At 44.9% G+C, this 20,349-nt stretch overlaps 1 protein-coding gene across 4 annotated transcripts in view; it reads right to left on the bottom strand.

Annotated features, from left to right (window-relative positions):
• TSC1 (TSC complex subunit 1) overlaps window positions 1-19,715 on the bottom strand; it is a 49,466-nt gene extending 29,751 nt beyond the window's left edge. For 2 of the 4 annotated variants that reach the window (XM_038744699.1, XM_038744702.1), the window contains exons 1-2: window positions 19,650-19,715; window positions 2,112-2,174 (exon numbers count right to left, since the gene is read on the bottom strand). The gene's annotated coding sequence lies outside the window, so the exon portion shown is untranslated. Of the gene's footprint in view, window positions 1-2,111; window positions 2,175-14,445; window positions 14,465-19,617 lie in introns of those variants that run through there. The other 2 variants (XM_038744700.1, XM_038744701.1) reach the window with 2 other exon arrangements.
• Between the last annotated feature and the right edge of the window lie 634 nt (window positions 19,716-20,349).

The raw sequence follows: 20,349 nt of genomic DNA, 5'->3' as shown, positions 1-20,349 counted from the left end.
GGATTTGAACCCATGACCTCGGACTCCAAAGCCCGTGCTCTTTCCACTGAGCCACGCTGCTTCTCAGGGTCAACCTTTATCCATCCTATCCATTTCCCTAACCATTAGGTGGAAGACAGTATTTAACCGTTTCTAGAGGGATTGCTGAAGCATTAAATGTTAGATTAATAGGAGCACTTGATTGATGGTCATATCACTTCTCACTCACACCTTCATAACTCTGCCACTTCAATGACTGAATCAAAGGAAACATCACATCAGGGGCTTAGAACAGTGCTTTGCACACAGTAAGCACTCAAATACAACTGAATGAATTAATCACACTAATATCTTACTGCTTTGCCTTCCCAAATTAAACTGAAAGCTGCCCCTCATGACTAAGCTCCTTTTGGGCAGGGACCGTGTCTTCCAACTCTACACTGTAACTTTCCCCAAGTGCTTAGTACGGTGCTCTGCACAAGGTGCTCAGTAAACACTACTGACTGGTTTAAGGGGCTAGTATTGGGTCATGCATTCAGCAGACACCAAGGACAGTTTTGTTTTCATGGTGTAAGCCAAGAACATGAACCCAGAATTTAGGCTCCCAGCCCCAAAGCACTTATGTACATATCTGTAATTTTATTTATTTTGTACTCATGACTGTCTCCCCAACTCTAGCTTGTGAGCTTGGTGTGGGCAGGGAATACCACTGTTTATTGTTGTGTTGTACTTTCCCAAGCACTTAGTACAAGTGCTCGGCACACAGTAAGTGCTCAATAAATACGACAATGAAATATCAACCTAGAACAGCACAGCACATTGGGATTTGCCACTAACACTCTCAGTTCACCCAAGAGCTATCTCAAACAAGAATTAGAGGCATTTTAAAAAATAGTTATTCAGCATTGGCCTTTAAAGGCACTTGAAACTGTAAACAGGCAGCTGTGAATAGAGGTCTGTTCAGGCTACAAATCCAAAGCCTTCTGGCTCTCGCAGCCTGATTTGGCCCAACAGTCTTGATAAAGATTCTGTTTGGAACAGACCCAGTTCAAGGACATATATTCAATAAGTTAGTGGATGGCACAGAATAACATCGGGTTCTTTTTGGCTTACATGGATAGTCTGAAGTCTTCATTAACTTAGGGGTTCTTGGGACCAATTTTGTGTACCACTACAAGAATGTTCACAATGTTCCCAACAATGAAACTTCCTCCAAAAGGATGGCAATGTGAAAAGGCAGCAGGATGTAAAGACAAGGCACTAAAAATATCAATCAGTGGTATTTGAGCAGTTACTATGAGCAAAGCACTGTACTAAGTAGAAAGCCAGAGCCTCAGTTCTGCTTCTAAGTCCTTCTTTCCCACACCGAGAACCATCCCAAACTATTCTAGCCACCAGTAACTAGTTTTCTGAGTATCTTCCTGGAGCACTGCCTTGCGACGGCTGCTAAAGATCAAGAGAAATTGAAAGTTGGCAAATTCTTCAGTAAAAAATTTCACAGGTTACATAATGACAAAACTACGTTTGCTTTGTCTTCTATGCTCTTCCTGAAGATTTTACAACTCGGGGATTATCATGGTCTGAGGCATCCTGTGCGATACGAGCACAGCTCCAGATCCAGCTCCGGTTTCTCTGACACGTCAGCCAATTAAGGCAATTTGGACATGGGGGCTTGCACCAACGTCTTCTTTGGAGAAGAGAAACATTTTCATCCAGCTGAAATGTCTGCCCCACAATCATACTAGTCTGCCTGATAGACAGCAAGACGTAATGGAGAGAACATGGGACTGGGATTCAGGAGACCAGAACACTTTTTGTGGGTATGGATTATGCCTACCAACTCCACTGCACTGTATTCCCCCCACCCAAGCACTTGGGACAGTGCTCAATAAATATCATCAATTTGACTGATTTTAGTACCAGCTCCATCGATGAACAGTGACAGAAGAATACGAATGGTAAACCAATAAACGAGCATCAGCTGCATCATATAAATCTCATGCATCAAAGAACCGGAATCTTGCTGGTAAGGAGCACAGAGAAGAAGTGTCAAATTAGTGCATCTTGATTTTGACCTTGATACAGGAGCCAAGGCACTGACAGAACAAAAGCTTATCGTGTTGATGCTGTACCTGTTCTGTAGATAACTGGGCCTTCAGTTTCCAGTGTTGTCAACCTGGTGACTTTCATGATCACTAAAGGCAGAAGACAAAAAAATAAATAAATAAAAAGAGAAGCGGTAGAGTTAAGTGTGGTGCTCATCCTGTTACCAAGTTAAGGATTGTATGCTCATCTCTAGACTGTAAACTCGTTGTGGGCAGGGAATGTGTTGGACGCATTGTACTCTACCAAGCGCTTAGTACAATGCTCAGCACATAGTAAGCACTCAATAAGTCAACTGCTTCTCTAGTTTATCCCTATCGAAATCCTGCTTCAAAATAAGAGGACCTATGCCATGCCATAGATATCTATCTTGCACATGCTACAGAATAAAAATGCAGTAGTGGATGGTAGAAGGCTATCTTCACTCCCCAAAGTTCTTTGTCTAGTTTCCACTAAATGTAAATTGCCTTGCTGTAAATGCACTATTCTTTCAGTCTTTGGGATGGCTAAACCTGACCTTCCCCCAGAGTAAATTGGGTTTAGGGGGAAAAAAAGCCTTCTCTAGGTTCTAAGACACCTAGAACAGCACTTTGCATATGAATACTCAAATCACTGTGGAAGCAGCATGGCTAACAAGTCAGGCTGTTTAAAAGCATAAAATGCAAAGATTGTTTTTGACCTGCAATGCACCGCCAAAAAAAAAAAAAAAATCTAAAAAAGTGACCTTCCAGAATTACACATACCAAGACAAAAAACAAACAAAAAACAATGTTACTGCTTCTCCCCACAATCCAGAGATTGCTGTTTCCAATCCAAAGAAATTCAATAAGGCAGACAAGGTGACTTTCTTGATCTGTTTAACTTTTCTGAAGATGTGTACTTTTAGAAACCCTGCAGCTGACTAAATTGAGGGGAGACCAGAATGGGAACAAATCTGGCTGCTTATCAACCTATCCTTGAACACATCAATAAAAGTAAAAACAGACTACACACATCTATCTTGAACCTGTGATTAGGATTTTACAATTCCTTCTCAGAGCAACCTCAAGTGATAGTATATTGCCACGGAGGTAAGTGATAAGCCATCTAGGACAGATACCTTCAAGACACCTAAAGATGAAGATGCTCTAACCTCCCATCAGAGTGCTTTAGTATGCTATAACAAGCTCGACCTTAAGTCCAATCAAAATCTCCCTTTAGTTTTAAACTCCATTTCCTTTTATTTGGTCCTCAGTGGACATTGAAGAGAACTGGTCAGAACTGCTCTCACGTCCTTAAGGAATAAATGCTTAACAATTCAGACGCTTCTGGGTATGATTTCCCGTAAGGAGAGCTGGACCTCCGATTGAGCTCCTATCAATGTCCACAACAAAATCCTGCATAGGCAGGTTGGACACGGTCCATGTCCCATGTGGGGCTCGCAGTCTTCACCTCCATTTATTGAATAGGCAACTGAGGCCCAGAGACGTTAAGTAACTTGCCCAAGGCCACACAGACACATGTTGGAACTGGGATTAGAACTAGGAAAATAGCTAGTATACAGGCCAAATTGTTGGTTAAGTTCTGACCCCCAAGCCCATGCTCTATTCACTAGGCCATGCTGCTTCTCGACTACGCTCGCTAGTAAGGGAAGAGGGTCAAAAAGATGAATCACAACACAGCAGGAAATTTTCTATTTTGAGTATTAGGGGACACTCTTACCACCCATAGGACAGAGTGATTTTAAATCAGGGGCAAAAGCTGGGAGGGAACAGATTTCAGAGAGCAACCAGGTCAGAAAGCTTCCATTTTGTGGGGGTGGAAGGGGGGGAAGGGGAAATAAGAGACAAGAGGGGGTTTTTTTAGTCTGACAAAACTGTGAGTTGTCAGAGATCTGGAGTGATCAAGGCTGCGAATCCCTCTCAAAAAGTTGGGGATCTGATGGCTCTCACCACTTCCACCGAGCTGGCGCCTATGACTATTCTGTTGTCGTCACCTGGTTAAATTAGTTTACACCCATTTCTGGACAGCTGCAGGGACCCTGTTTATCTGACTTGTTTAGTAAGCTCGTGCTGTACATCTAGTTCTTAAGCTAGGAGCTTTTATCCCTAAAAGGCCAAACACAACTTGGCACCTGGTCCAAAAGGGCTTCAGTTAACCCCTCAGCTTACATTTCTGTCATCCAAACAGCTTGCACCACCCTTCCATGGATACACAGCCCGATTTTATATGTACCTGTTTTATATTCAAACAGGGCAACAGGAAACCAAACGTATCCCATGGATGAGTGTGGCTGAAGTGTCTCTGTGGAATCATTCTGTGGTTACACTCAGAGAAGGGCTCAGTGGAAAGAGCACAGGCTTGGGAGTCAGAGGTCATGGGTTCAAATCCCAGCTCTGCCACTTGTCAGCTGTGTGACCTTGGGCAAGCCACTTAACTTCTCTGTGCCTCAGTTACCTCATCTGTAAAATGGGGATTAAGACTGTGAGCCCCACATGGGACAACCTGATCACCTTGTATCCCCCCCCAGCGTTTAGAACAGTGCTTGCCACATAGTAAGCGCTTAACAAATACCATCATTATTATTATTACGCTGAAGGGTCTGCACTGTCAGGTGATGTTTAATTTCCCAATCTTATGGTTTTTCAAAGCGTTTGCTTGAAAAAAAAACCTCACTAGTTCAAAACACCTATAGGGTTTATTAGTCTTGAAGAAAGCTGCTACCTGTGACAGCTGGAAATGTCCCATCAGAGGGATAATCCAAAGTCTAATGGACTTGTCACCAAAGCATTTTTAAACAGTGCTTTAGTAAAGAACAATGCCAAACAAAAACATGTTAACAGTTCAACCCTATTACATTCCAAGAAGTCAGAAAAGCTTCTAGACTGTGAGCCCGTTGTGGGCAGCGATATCTCTATTTGTTGCTGAGTTGTACTTTCCAAGCGCTTAGTACAGTGCTCTGCACACAGTAAGTGCTCAATAAGGCGAGAGGCAGCATGGCTTAGTGGAAAGAGCAGGCTTGGGAGTCAGAGGTCATGGGTTCTAATCCCAGCTCTGCCGCTTGTCAGCTGTGTGACCTTGGGCTAGTCACTTAACTTCTCTGTGCCTGTTACCTCATCTGTAAAATGGGGATTAAGACTGAGAGCCCCAAGTGGGACAACCTGATTACCTTGTATCTACCCCAGAGCTTAGAACAGTGCTTGGCACATAGAAAGTGCTTAACAAATACCAACATTATTATTATTAAATACAATTGAATGAATGAGTGAATGAATGGTTGGTGGCTCTAACAACAGCGGATATGGTATTTGAAATTTTGATAAATATTCTGCAATAGTCTAAAATTAATACATTACAACATTTTTCCCTTTAGGCTCTATGAATTGCTCAGGACAAATGACAGTGGAAAAAGGAATGGTTGCTGACCAAAACTGAAGACCACTTAAGTTCCTAACAATGTCCCTTTCCCCTTCACAGGCTACAAATCACGTTGGGAATTTTTAAATAGTAACAATGCAATATTTGTTAAAGGTTAAGTACAGAAGAGTAACTATTCTGTTCTCATAAGTGCACAACCTAACAGGCCATACCCTCATCTTTTTTAACACAGTCAGGCGATCACATTTAAAATTGCACAACTAAGTGGAAATGCATTTTTCCTTTTGGCATCTCCTGGACTACTGATGACCACAATCCCTCGCAACTCCAATTCAGCGCAACATGAGAAACACCATTATTACATAGAGAGCTTTAAGAAATTGGGAAAGATACTAAATTCATATGCATACTTTTTAACCTCACATTGGAAAGAAGTTGATTTTTTGGAGTCTACAGGATTCAAAGGTAAATCATTAACTTTACCAGCTGAGGCATCAATACACCATATAACAATTGGATGGTTAGTGATCTTGGTCATATGAATTTAGATATTTGGGAGCTAATTACGGATTTCACATGCATTCCAAGCAGAGTTGGATGAATTCCTTTAACACGGATGTCAGGAAACCGTTTTAAATATCCACTGTGCATACGATGGAGAAAAGGCCAGTTTTAGAAATCCTCCAGGACCCCAAATTTGGCTACATATTTTTCCAAGGGGGGGTGACAGGGAGAGGACTTATAGGAGAGTGAGGAGCAGTTACTATAGTGGGCTCAAACCAAGGGATCAATAAAGAGAAGCACAAACACAAGAGGAATCACAGTAAGCAGGCAGACAACACTGAGCTCAAGCTTTGTTGAGCTAGTGTAAAGACATTAGCTCTTCGATAGAGAAACTACACAAAGACAATGGTCAACCAAAAAGGCTTCTAGGAAATGCCCATTTAGTGCCTATGAAGGAGATATTCCAATCAGCCTTATTAAAACAGCCCTGTTGGATGTGTTGTATCCAGGGATATGTTGTAATCTTAGCTATATTCTACTCAATCAGTGGTATCTGAGGACATCCTGTGCATGAGACACAGTACTAAGCATTTGGGAGAGTACAATATGAATTGTTAGATAATTCCTGTACTCAAGGAGCTTACAGAATTTTCAGACATGATGGATCTTATGATAACAGCAGTTCATTCAATCGTATTCATTGAGCGCTTACTGTGTGCAGAGCCCTGTACTAAGCACTTGGGAAGTACAAGTTGGCAACATATAGAGACGGACCCTATCCAACAACGGGCTCACAGTTAAGCATTTAGGTAGATACAAGTTAATTTGGTTGGACACAGTTCCTGTCCCCCATGGGACAGGAAAAACAGAATTATTAGACTACCTCCTGATACAACCTCAAATTTAAAGTAACTAATGTGATTACATGACCAGAGGAAAATTAATTTTTTCAAGTATCTAGTTCCTCTGATTACTGGAGCTGACCAAATGGTAATAGACAAAATTCTAGGCTGAGCCCATTGTTGGGCAAGGGTTGTCTATTTCTTGCTGAACTGTACTTTCCAAGTGTTTAGTACAGTGCTCTGCACATAGCAAGCACTCAAAAAATACGACTGAATGAATGACAAGTATAGCACCGTGTCTGTCTGCCCTGAAATTTTCTCTCAGTCTTATACATGAATCTTAAATAGTGTGCTGGCACACCATAAAATTACAACGAAGAGGCTGGAGTTTAAGGGGTTAAGACAAAGTGAAAACTGTTCATGAAGATGATAGCTTTGCATATGGTTAAGCTATTAGTTTGTAGACTTAACGTGCATATTTAGGTTGTAGGGCGAAGTTTAAGTGAAAGCCTACAGAGCATTCCATTAAAGGATTGAAGCCATAATTACATTGCAGGTACTTTTCCCTAAGGGCAGATGAACCACCTTGCTGCATAAGGATAATAGTATCAGACCTCTCTAAACAATGACTAATATATTACTATCAGATCTCTCCTAAATTTTGACAAACTGCCACCCTAGTTGGGACTCTCCAGACTACTGATCAACCAAGAGACTGGTTGATATTGTATCAAAGTCTCAATCGATTGTTCTGGCTTGGAGTTAGAAGCAGCATGGCACAGGGGACAGAGCACGGGCCTGAGAGCCAGAAGGTCATGGGTTCTAATCCTGGCTCCGCCACTCGTCTGCTGCGTGACCTTGGCCAAGTCATTTCTCGGTGCCTCAGTGACCTCATCTGTAAAATGGGGATTAAGACTGTGAGCCCCACGTGGGACAAGGACTGTGTCCAACCCAATTTGCTGGTATCCACCCCAGTGCTTAGTACAATGCCTGGCACAGTGTAAGCGCTTAACAAGTATCACAATGACTACTGTTAGCCCAAAAGTGGATTAACTGTTTGAGGATTGAAGCACCTCTCTAAATCTATGTACTGGCAGCCTCCTAAGAGTAAGGAGAAAATGCTAGTATCACTGCCCTCCTAGAAATGGGACATATGAGACAATTTTGTACTTTGAATAAGATGTTAACATTTGGGGTGGAGAAAGTGGTATTTTCACCTTTTCATTACCCTTTAAGTTTACACTGGCTAACTACAAAAAAAAAAGGTTCTAGAGCTCTCCAAAGCCAAATCAGAGAACCTTTCAGTGGTGCAGACTCAATTCATCTGCCTGAAATGTCTGGTTGCAAATGTTTTCTTTTACAATCCAAAAAGTCTGTTGATACATTTTTGAATATTCAGGGATTCTTTGAGTGGGTAAACTCCGAAAGACATAGAGTAACGTTTAGAGTAATAATAATTATGATATTTGTTAAGCACTTACCAGGTGCCAGACACTGTACTAAGCGGGGGATGGATATAATCAGGTTGAACACAGTCTTTGTCCCATGTGGGGCTCAGAGACTCAATCCCTACTTTACATATGAGGTAACTGAGGTACAGAGAAGGTGTGACTTGCCTATATCCAACAGTCCACCACTCTCAAACACACTCCTTTAAAAAACTAAAACACAGAACAAAAAACCCACATCTCCTCCAAGAGGCCTTCCCTGACTAAGCCCTCATTTCCCTTATCTGGCCACCCCTTGTCACCCCAGCCCCACAGCACTTATGTATGTTCCCTTACACTCTATTTCCCTTACCTGTAATTTATTTTAATCTGTCTCCCCCTGTACACTGGAACTCCTTGAGGCAAGGATCCTGTCTAAACTCTATTACACTGTACTTTCCCCAAGCATTTAATACAGTGCTATGCACACAATAAGCACTCAAACATCAGACTGATTGGATGTATTTAATTTACACTCTAGGACCTCTACCATAACCAAAACGCTTCCTGGGGAAACCTTACTGGTAGTGTGAACTAGTGAACAGAGCACAGGCCTGGGAGTATGAGTCTTTGTGTGCTACTGTATAATAAACAGATGTTCTCTGTGGCTGTAAACTTCTTGTGGCCAGAGAACGTCTGTTTACTGTTATACTGTACTCTCTCAAACACTTAGTACAGTGCTCCACACAGAGTAAGCGCTCAAATACGAATGACTGACTGACATCTGTAAAACAGGGATTAACACTAAGTCCCATGTGGGACAGGGTCTGTGTCCAACCCAATTTGCTTGTATCCATCCCAGGGCTTAGTACAGTGCCTGACATAGTAAATACTTAACCAATACCAAAATTATTAGGGATTGGTCGAATTACCACTACAGACATCACCACAGTTCCCACCACCCCTGATTTGGGTATCTAATTATCTACTGTCTCTATATGTTGCTGAATTGTACTTTCCAAGCCCTTAGTACAGGGCTCTGCACACAGTAAGCGCTCAATACAACTGAATGAAGAGAAGCAGCGTAGTCCAGTGGAAAGAGCACAATTCTCAGTCAGAAGTCTAATCGAGCTCTGCCACTTGTCTACTGTATGACCTTGGGCAAGTTGCTTCTCTTTGCCTCCGTTCCCTCCATGGCAAAAAGGGGATTCAATACCCCTCCTAAAACTGAGAGCCCCATGTGGGACCTGATTGCACTTAAATACCACTATTATTATTACTTCCTTTTGGCTGCGTGCAAGAAGGGTCACCTGGCCATCCCTTTGGAATATTATGAACTTCTTTCAGGACCCAATGACCCACGGTCAATTAGTTTGCTTAGCACATAGGAAGCCCGTAATAAATACCATCTTGCAGTGCCCTTCAGCATTCTTATTTAAGTGCAACTATCATCAAGAGACCTGCGCCACCTTGGCTCCACAACCTAACTAGACTTCAAGGTCCCTCTCAGCAACCCCCAACTTGACTTAGCCACCATGGCTTTCTAGTATTAGCACTAGAACCATTCATTTTCTGGACAAGTTGATTCTAGAAATGTCTAGAAATGTTATACATTCCTCAGTGGACTCCAACTTCCACTGCCACCCTCCTACTGTCTCTATTGATCTGCCCCTGTTCTGAGGATGTGTCAGCGTTTGATTCCTCCTGCAACAGCAGCCCTGCTTAATAAGAAGTAGCCAACAAAGTATTTCCATTCTCCCCTCCACCAAACTACCACCAGGAACCCTTGTCCTCTTTCCCCAGACTCCCTCTCCCTTCTGAGTCATCCAAGCCCTCGGATCTGTGACCTTTGGGCATTTGATATTGGCATCACAGCACTTACATACATATCTATAAGTTATAAATTATTCACATTAATGTCTCCCCCTCTAGACTGTAAGGTCGTGGACTTGTAACTCTCCCAAGCACTTAGTACAGTGCTCCACACACGGTAAGTGCTCAATAAATCATTGCGTGACTGATTAATGCCCCATTCCCATAGTATCTAGGGCCTCCACTCTGAGGGGTAACTGACTTTAGCAACGGTAGTACCTACAAATTTTAAAAAGCCCTTACGGACCTCCCTTTATCACTGGACTTTTTGAACTCTACTTTTACGCTCTTTTCTATCTATAATTCATCCTCCTTACTGTGTCACCAAAACCTTCTCCTTATCTTTAGATTGTGAGTTCTGGGACAGCCAGGGATCACGACCAACACCTATTTTTCCCAGCACTTAATACAATACTCTTGCTCATTGTAAGTGCTTAATAAATACTATCATCACTGTGAGGTCCTTGAAGGAAAGTGTCTGTGTCTAATTGCCACCTGCCTCTCTCCCCGTACCACGGTACGTGCTTAATACTATTACTACTTCTACATTTCATGCCATCAAGTCTTACGTCTTAACCACTGAAAATTAGACAGCAGGTTGTGAGTTTCTCCCCGGAGGGCTCTAATCACTCGCTTTCCCAGACGGAACAGCGCAAGAGGAATGGGAAGAAGTTCCATCACCTCACTCATTTTGTTTTAATCAGTTAGAGACCTCTCCTCCGTTTTAAGTCAGTTGCTCTGTCCCTCGGGCAGGTTGCTGGCAGTCAAGGTCAGGTATGCAAAGGGGAAAAGCTGTAGCTATAGTCTACCCAGATTTCAGTCAAGTTTTGCTTCCATTTTAAATGTCATTCTTATTGACATCTTGCTTGGGAGGGGAGAAGGGGTAAAGGAGAGTGGGAGGGAAATGGTAATGACGGGGGCGGTTGAAGAGAGAAATGGAACAGCCAGATTTACAAAAAAATGCCTGCTGGGGTTTTCGGTGATGAAAATTTCAGACCAAAGAATCACCTAGGGTGTCTAGCATGGCAGAAAGGCTCAGCAGAAGTCCTGAGAAACCCTCTCTACATTCTAAGCTCCTTGTGGGCAAGGAACTGGTCTACCGCCTCTGTTGAACGGCACTCCTGAGCACTTAGTACAGTGCTCAGCAAACAGTAAGTGCTTAGTAAATACCACTGATGGAGATTAGCTAGCTAATGCAGATGGCAAAGACCATGCTACCAAGGCAAGCCCTCCACTGGTCTTTGCTGCCATGGCATCGGCACTCTGCTGCGACTGCTTTGGCACGGCAAAATTCTTCCGTGCACTTAACAACATGCTCCACCCTGCTAGGCTACTTGCCCTTTGCATCTACTGTTCAGGAAGGAAAGAATGTATTCGATGACACTGCGCTAGCCCCAGGCACCAGAATAATAATAATAATGATGGTATTAAGCGCTTACTATGTGCAAAGCACTGTTCTAAGCGCTGGGGAGGTTACAAGGTGATCAGGTTGTCTCACGGGGGGCTCACAGTTTTAATCCCCATGTTACAGATTAGGGAACTGAGGCCGAGAGAAGTGAATTGACTTGCCCAAAGTCACACAGGTGACAACTGGCAGAGCCGGGATAACCCATTCCTTCGCACCGGTTCTTGGTTCCTAAGTTTGTGACTTTGTGGCTATTATTTCAATGGGTGACTCCATCTACTGACAAATGAAGAGATAATGGTCTTTCTGATTTTATCACATCGAGGGGAGGAAGGGGAAATAAGGAGCCCACTGTTGGGTAGGGACCGTCTCTATATGTTGCCAACTTGTACTTCCCAAGCGCTTAGTACAGTGCTCTGCACACAGTAAGCGCTCAGTAAATACGATTGAATGAATGAATATTTATAGTAATGTCTCCCCCTCTAGACCGTAAACTTGTTGAGAAGCAGCGTGGCTCAGTGGAAAGAGCACGGGCTTTGGAGTCAGAGGTCAGGGCTTCAAATCCCGGCTCCGACAATTGTCAGCTGTGTGACTTTAGGCAAGTCCCTTAACTTCTCTGTGTCTCAGTTACCTCATCTGTAAAATGAGGATTAAGACTGCGAGCCCCCCGTGGGACAACCTGATCACCCTGAAACCTCCCCAGCACTTAGAACAGTGCTTTGCACATAGTAAGCGCTTAATGCCATCATTATCATCATCATCATCATCAATCGTATTTGAGCGCTTACTATGTGCAGAGCACTGTACTAAGCACTTGGGAAGTACAAATTGGCAACATATAGAGACAGTCCCTACCCAACAGTGGGCTCACAGTCTAAAAGTCTATTATCACTATTATTATTATTGTGGGCAAGGAATGTGTCTGTTAAAATGTACACTCCCAAGCACTTTAGCACAGTGCTCTACACACAGTAAGCGCTCAATAAATATGATTGACAAAGTGGCAGGAGCTACAGGCCAAAAGATGGGACTATAAAATGTTTCCTTCAATATCCTTAACAATAACCAGGGAATAGGAATTGAGAATCTACTTAATACTTGCCAACTGGACACAGTTGTTGTTGAGAAGCAGCACAGCATAGGGGATAGAGCACGGGAGTCGGAAGGAGCTGGGTTCTAATCCCAGCTCTTCCACTTATCTGCTCTGTGATCTTGGGCAAGTCACTTAACTTCTCCATACCTCACCTAGAATTAAGACTGTGAGCCCCATGTGGGATAGGGACCATATGGCTGGCTCATAGTAAGCACTTAAATAACACCATTTTGGACAACACATGCATTTCAAAGGAATCTTGAAAAGTTAGAAGAGCAGCCTTACATGAAGGATAGAGATCAGTGGGGACAAGGGCAAGATAACACCTTCAAGTTCAAACACACGTGAGGTCAGGGGGAAAACTGCTAAGCAAAGAACAGAAGAAAGTTCACGGAGTCAGCTGAGTGAGTCAAAGTGGTGTCATTACTAACAAAGCCAACACAGTATTGAGGTATAACAACTAGACTACCGCACGCAAGAGTCAGGAAGAAATCATTCCACCCTACTCTAAATGTTTTAAAGTTCTGTTCATTTTAAAACAGGCAGGGGAGGGAGTGGAGAAGAGCAAGAAGTTAAAAAGATGGGAAAATATGTTTTAAGAAAAGGGTAAAGAAGTTGGGTTGCAGAGGAGAATCAATCAATCGTATTTATTGAGCGCTTACTATGTGCAGAGCACTGTACTAAGCGCTTGGGAAGTACAAATTGGCAACATATAGAGACAGTCCCTACCCAACAGTGGGCTCACAGTCTAAAAGGGGGAGACAGAGAACAAAACCAAACATACTAACAAAATAAAATAAATAGAATAGATTTGTACAAATAAATTAAATAAATAAATAAATAGAGTAAAAAAAATATGTACAAACATATATACAGGTGCTGTGGGGAAGGGAGGGAGGTAAGATGGGGAATGGAGAGGGGGACGAGGGGGAGAGGAAGGAAGGGGCTCAGTCTGGGAAGGCCTCCTGGAGGAGGTGAGCTCTCAGCAGGGCCTTGAAGGGAGGAAGAGAGCTAGCTTGGCGGATGGGCAGAGGGAGGGCATTCCAGGCCCGGGGGATGACATGGGCTGGGGGTCGATGGCGGGACAGGCGAGAGCGAGGTACGGTGAGGAGATCAGCGGTGGAGGAGCGGAGGGTGCGGGCTGGGCTGGAGAAGGAGAGAAGGGAGGTGAGGTAGGAGGGGGCGAGGTGATGGAGAGCCTTGAAGCCGAGGGTGAGGAGTTTCTGCCTGATGAGGAGATTGATTGGTAGCCACTGGAGATTTTTGAGGAGGGGAGTGATATGCCCAGAGCGTTTCTGGACAAAGATAATCCAGGCAGCAGCATGAAGTATGGATTGAAGTGGAGAGAGACACGAGGATGGGAGATCAGAGAGAAGGCTGATGCAGTAGTCCAGACAGGAAGACTGAAGGGTGATTGAATCAGACTACAAGCATAATGTAGTGCCTAAGGTTTTCGAAGCTAAGGAGAGCTGAACAAGAGAAATTGTGTTTTCCACACCAGAGAGTTCTTAGAAGGATTCAAAAATGAACTTCAACTGCCAATCTGTTTTGATGTTTTCATTCATTCATTCAATCGTATTTATTGAGCGCTTACTGTGTGCACAGCACTGCACCAAGCGCTTGGGAAGTACAAGTTGGCAACATATAGAGACGGTCCCTATCCAACAGCGGGCTCACAGTCTAGAAGGGGGAGACGGACAACAAAACAAAACATATTAACAAAATAAAATAAATAGAATAAGTATGTACAAATAAAATAGAGTAATAAGTACATACGGACATATATACATATATACAGGTGCTGTGGGGAGGGGAAGGAGGTAAGGCAGGGGGATGGAGAGGGGGAGGAGGGGGGGATCTTACCATGAGGCTTTGTGAAGCCTCCATCTGTGTACATCCTTTTTATAAAAAAAAAAAAAAGATTAGGCATAGATGGCCACTTTTCTCCTGTTTGGAGAAACAGGGGATGGTCTGTCTGCTAACCTATGGTGGGTCCTTCTACCTTTGATTATATTTTAGAAGTTTCAACTCAATGAGAACTTTATTTGAAAATGAACTGAGTAAAATTAAGGGCTCTGATGTTCATGCTGTATTTGGATGATGCTTATAAGTGCATAAAGTAATGGCTACCCCTGATTTCCTACACTCAACACCAGTATCATTCCCAGATCCTGGAGCACTCTTGGACCAAGCGGCGGCGGCAGGTCTCACCTCAACAAGCTAAGAAATGTGAGGAGGGAGGGAAGGAAGGCTTAGATGATTTGCATTTGAACAAGGAAAGCTATGAGCAGGAATTCCTACCTCTCCTATGCTTTCAAATTTCTTTAAGGAGTCCACCTGCTATTATTTTCCCCACCCTTTAATGAGCTGGTGATCTGGGACAGACCTGAGACAACAACAAACAGCTGGTGAAGCTGCAAGCCTGCTACCATCGGGTCTTCATCAATACCCAAAGGGCACACCGGCCTACAGTAATATGACCTCACGTGTAGAACAAGTTTGCACAGGGAAAATTTCTGAAACGCTACAAATAAGCTCAACGAGACGCTTGAAAAACTGCACGAATGCACTACTCAAAAATGAAGCCAATCATCCTTTCTACAATTCAAATGAGTCTTAACCCCTCACACATTCCTCTACCTCCCGTCCCCGGCAATAGAAGGAGCCAAGGTACTTTTCTTGTAAGACGACAATGTTGACTCCATCTCACCACCACGACCCTGTCCTCGGAATAATAATAATAATAATGGTATTTAAGCGCTTACTATCATCATCAATTGTATTTATTGAGCGCTTACTGTGTGCAGAGCACGGTACTAAGCGCTTGGGAAGTACAAATTGGCAACATATAGAGACAGTCCCTACCCAACAGTGGGCTCACAGTCTCCCAAGCACTGTTCTAAGCACTGGGTTATTCATTCAATCGTATTTATTGAGCACTTATGGTGTGCAGAGCACTGTACTAAGCGCTTGGGAAGTACAAGTTGGCAACATATAGAGACGGTCCCTACCCAACAGCGGGCTCACAGTCTAGAAGACTGATACAAGGTAATCAGGTTGTCCCACTTAGGGCTCACAGTCTTAATCCCCCTTTTACAGATGAGGGAACTAAGGCCCAGGGAAGTTAAGTGACTTGCCCACAGTCACACAGCTGTTAAGTGGCGGAACCGGGATTAGAACCCACAACCTCCGACCCCCCAAGCCCGGCCTCTTTCCACTAAGCCACGCTGCTTCTCAGAAGACACAGGGAAGGAGCACACATCAATCTGCAACTCAACAATCATATCTATTGAGCATATTAGTGTCTGTCTCCCCCTCTAGACTGTAAGCTCATTGTGGGCAGGGAGCGTGCCTTTAGTACAGGGCTCTGCACACAGTAAGCACTCAAATGCAATTGACCGAGCACTTATTGTGGGCAGAGCACTGTACTAAGCACTTGGGAGAGTGCAATACCACAAAGTAGGTACACACTCCCCACCCACAAGCAACAACAACTGGGACAAGGGGTAAGGGGTAGGGCGAAGAGGGTGCAGGTACAGAGGCAAGATGGCTTAGCAGAATGAGCCCATGTCTAGGAGCCAAAGGAGCTGGGTTCTAATCTCAGTTCCACCACTTCAATCGTATTTGTTAACCGCTTACTGGGCACAGAGCACTGTACTGGGCGCACAGCACTGTACTGAGAGCTTAGGGAAGTACACTGCAACAACCCAGACTGACGATCGCTGCCCACAATGAGCTCACATCCGCTGTGTGACCTTGGGCAAGTCACTTGGCTTCTCTGTGTCTCGCTTTCCTCATCTGTAAAATGGGAATTAAATCCCATTCCTTCCTACTTAGACCACACACGCTCTGTGGGGCAGGAGCTGGGTCCAACCTGCTTGTCCCATACCTGCTTCAGTGCTTAGTATAGTACTTGGGCGTGGCTCAGTGGGAAGAGCACGGGCTTGTGAGTCAGAGGTCATGGGTTCTAATCCCAGTTCCGCCACATGTCTGCTGTGTGACCTTGGGTAAGTCACTTAACTTCTCTGAGCCTCCGTTGCCTCAGCTGTAAAATGGGGATTAAGACTGTGAGCCCCACGTGGGACAACCTGATCACCTTGTAACCCCCCCAGCGCTTAGAACAGTGCTTTGCATATAGTAAGCACTTAAACGCCATTATTATGAAAAGCACTTCCCAAGCGCTTAGTACAGTGCTCTGCACACAGTAAGCACTCAATAAATATGATTAAATTAAATGAAAATGAAGAAGCGTGGCTCAGTGGAAAGAGCGTGAGCTTGGGAGTCAGAGGTCATGGGTTCTAATCCCAGCTCCACCATCAGCTGTGTAACTTTGGGCAAATCCCTTAACTTCTCTGGGTCTGTGACCTCATCTGTAAAATGGGGATGAAGACTGTGAGCCCCACGTGGGACAATCTGATCACCTTGTATCTCCCCCAGCACTTAGAACAGTGCTTGGCATATAGTAAGTGCTTAATAAACACCAAAATTATTATTATTATATGCTGCCGACTTGTACTTCCCAAGCGCTTAGTCCAGTGCTCTGCACACAGTAAGCGCTCAATAAATACAATCGAATGAAGGAATAGTAAGTGCCTAATAAGTATTATAATAACTATTATTGGGTTTCAAGAATCAGATTCCTCCATGGTGGGCCTAGGCAAAAGCTGAGCAGGAGTGGAGTCGGTCTAATTTCTTTCCTGAGGGAAACTGGCTTTTCCAGGAGTATTCATTCATTCAGCTGTATTTACTGAGTGCTGTGTGCAGAGCACTGGACTAAGCGCTGGGGAAGTCCAAGTCGGCAACAGATAGAGACGGTCCCTACCCAATAACGGGCTCCCACTCTAGAAGGGGGAAATGAAGTGAAGCAGCGTGGCTCAGTGGAAAGAGCCTGGGCTTTGGAGTCAGAGGTCATGGGTTCAAATCCCAGCTCTGCCAGTTGTCAGCTGTGTGACTTTGGGTAAGTCACTTCACTTCCCTGGGCCTCAGTGACCCAGAAGCAGCGTGGCTCGGTGGAAAGAGCACGGGCTTTGGAGTCAGAGGTCGGGGGTTCAAATCCCGGCTCCGCCAACTGTCAGCTGTGTGACCTTGGGCAAGTCACTTAGCTTCTCTGAGCCTCAGTTACCTCATCTGTAAAAATGGGGATTAAGACTGTGAGCCCCACGTGGGACAACTTGATCACACTGTATCCCCCCCAGCGCTTAGAACAGTGCTTTGCACATAGTAAGTGCTTAACAAATGCCATCATTATTATTATTATTCTCTGTGCCTCAGTTACTTCAACTGTAAAATGGGGATGAAGACTGTGAGCCCCCTGTGGGACAACCCAATCACCTTGTAACCTCCCCAGCGCTTAGAACAGTGCTTGGCACATAGCGCTTACCAAATACCATTATTACCATTCAATCGCATTTATTGAGCGCTTAGTGTGTGCAGAGCACTGGACTAAGAGCTTGGGAAGTCCAAGTCGGCAACAGATAGAGATGGTCCCGACCCAACAACGGGCTCACAGTCTAGAAGGGGGAAATAATAATAATAACAATAATAATAATGGCATTTCTTGAGAGCTTACTATGTGCAAAGCACTGTTCTAAGTGCTGTAGCTTGAGAGAAAGCCCCCAGCCTTCCCTGGGAAAGCCTCAGGAAGGGGTCCTCCTCTTCCCCCCATAATCCTCGTGAGAAAAAGGGATAATAATAATAATAATAATAATGATGGCATTTACTGAGTGCTTACTATGTGCAAAGCACTGTTCTAAGCGCTGTGGCTTGAGAGAAAGCCCCCAGCCCTTCCTGGAAAGGCCTCAGGAGGGGGTCCTCCTCTTTCCCCCCATAATCCTCGTCAGAAAAAGGGGGCAATAATAATAATAATAATAATGGCACTTATTGAGCGCTTACTACGTGCAAAGCACTGTGACTTGATAGAAAGCCCCCAGCCTTCCTGGAAAGGTCTCAGGAGGGGGTCCTCCTCCCATAATCCTCGTGATAAAAAGAGGATAATAATAATAATAATAATAATGGCATTTACTGAGCGCTTACTATGTGCAAAGCACTGTGACTTGATAGAAAGCCCGCAGCCTTCCCTGGAAAGGACTCAGGAGGGGGTCCTCCTCTTTCCCCCCATAATCCTTGTGAGACAAAGGGGGCAATAATAATAATGGCATTTACTGAGCGCTTACTATGAGCAAAGCACTGTGACTTGATAGAAAGCCCCCAGCCTTCCCTGGAAAAGCCTCAGGAGGAGGTCCTCCTCTTTCCCCCCATAATCCTCATGAGATAAAGGGGGTAATAATAATAATGGCATTTCCTGAGCGCTTACTATGTGCAAAGCACTGTGACTTGATAGAAAGCCCCCAGCCTTCCCTGGAAAGGCCTCAGGAGGGGGTCCTCCTCTTTCCCCCCGTAATCCTCGTGAGAAAAAGGGGGCAATAATAATAATGGCATTTACTAAGCGCTTACTATGTGCAAAGCACTGTGACTTGAGAGAAAGCCTCCAGCCTTCCCTGGAAAGGCCTCAGGAGGGGGTCCTCCTCTCTCCCCCCATAATCTTCGTAGAAAAAGAGGGTAATAATAATAATAATAGCACTTATCGTGCACTTATTATGTGCAAAGCACTGTTCTGAGCGCTGTGGCTTGGGAGAAAGCCCCCAGCCTTCCCTGGAAAGGCCTCAGGAGGGGGTCCTCCTCTTTCCCCCCCCATCATCGTGAGAAAAAGGGGGTAATAATAGTAATAATAATAATGGCATTTATTGAGCGCTTACTATGTGCAAAGCACTGTGACTTCACAGCAAGCCCCCAGCCTTCCCTGGAAGGGCCTCAGGAGGGGGTCCTCCTCCTCCCCCCATAATCCTCGTGAGAAAAGGGGGGTAATAATAATAATAATGGCATTTATTGAGCGCTTATTATGTGCAAAGCACTGTTCTAAGCGCTGTGGCTTGAAAGCAAGCCCCCAGCCCTTCCTGGAAAGGGCCCAGGAGGGGGTCCTCCTCTGTCCCCCCATAATCCTCGTGAGAAAAAGGGGGTGAGCACCCCCATACTCACCCCCGGCCTCCTCCTCCCCCTCAGCTGTTTACCTCTCACAGCCCCTGCAGCCTACAGGGCGCCGCCATCTTGGCCGTCCGGCCTCCTCCTCCTCCTCCCTCCTCCCCCTCTCTCCAACGGGGCTGTGGTTCGACCCCTGGTGAGCCTCCGCCACGAAAAGTAGTCCCCCCCTTCTACCCCCTCCCCTCTCCCCGCTGCGGCCCCAAGCCTCGGACCGACGACGGGGAGGGGTCCAGGCCGACCCCGTGAAGGGACGGTGGGAGGGAGGGAGGGGGCTGGCGGCGGGGAAGGGAGAGGGGAGGGATGGAGGGGGGAGGCCCGGCGGAGGGATTCCGAGGGGAACCGCGGCACCGTCTTGTGACTGGGCGGGCGGCCGCAAGAAGCGCCGGCGCGGCGGGAGGAGCCGGGGCGGGTCACGTGACCGCCGGGGGCTGGGCGGGCGCTGAGGGGGGATAAACAAGGCCTTGCCTGACGAGATAAAAAACCATCGTTTTATAATAATAAAATGATAAATAGATAATGAAATATAGAATAAAAGTGATAAAATAATAAAATATAATCATAATGATGATGATGGCACGTGATAAGCGCTTACTACGCGCAAAGCACTGCTCTAAGCGCTGGGGAGGATACAATGGGATTCATTCACTCATTCAATCGTATTTATTGCATATCTATTCTATTTATTTCATTTCGTTAGTAGGTTTGGTTTTGTTCTCCGTCTCCCCCTTT

Source organism: Tachyglossus aculeatus, chromosome 4 (genome assembly GCF_015852505.1).
Source record: "Tachyglossus aculeatus isolate mTacAcu1 chromosome 4, mTacAcu1.pri, whole genome shotgun sequence".
NCBI classification, from domain to species: domain Eukaryota; kingdom Metazoa; phylum Chordata; class Mammalia; order Monotremata; family Tachyglossidae; genus Tachyglossus; species Tachyglossus aculeatus.
This window is presented reverse-complemented; position numbering and strand designations above follow the sequence as displayed.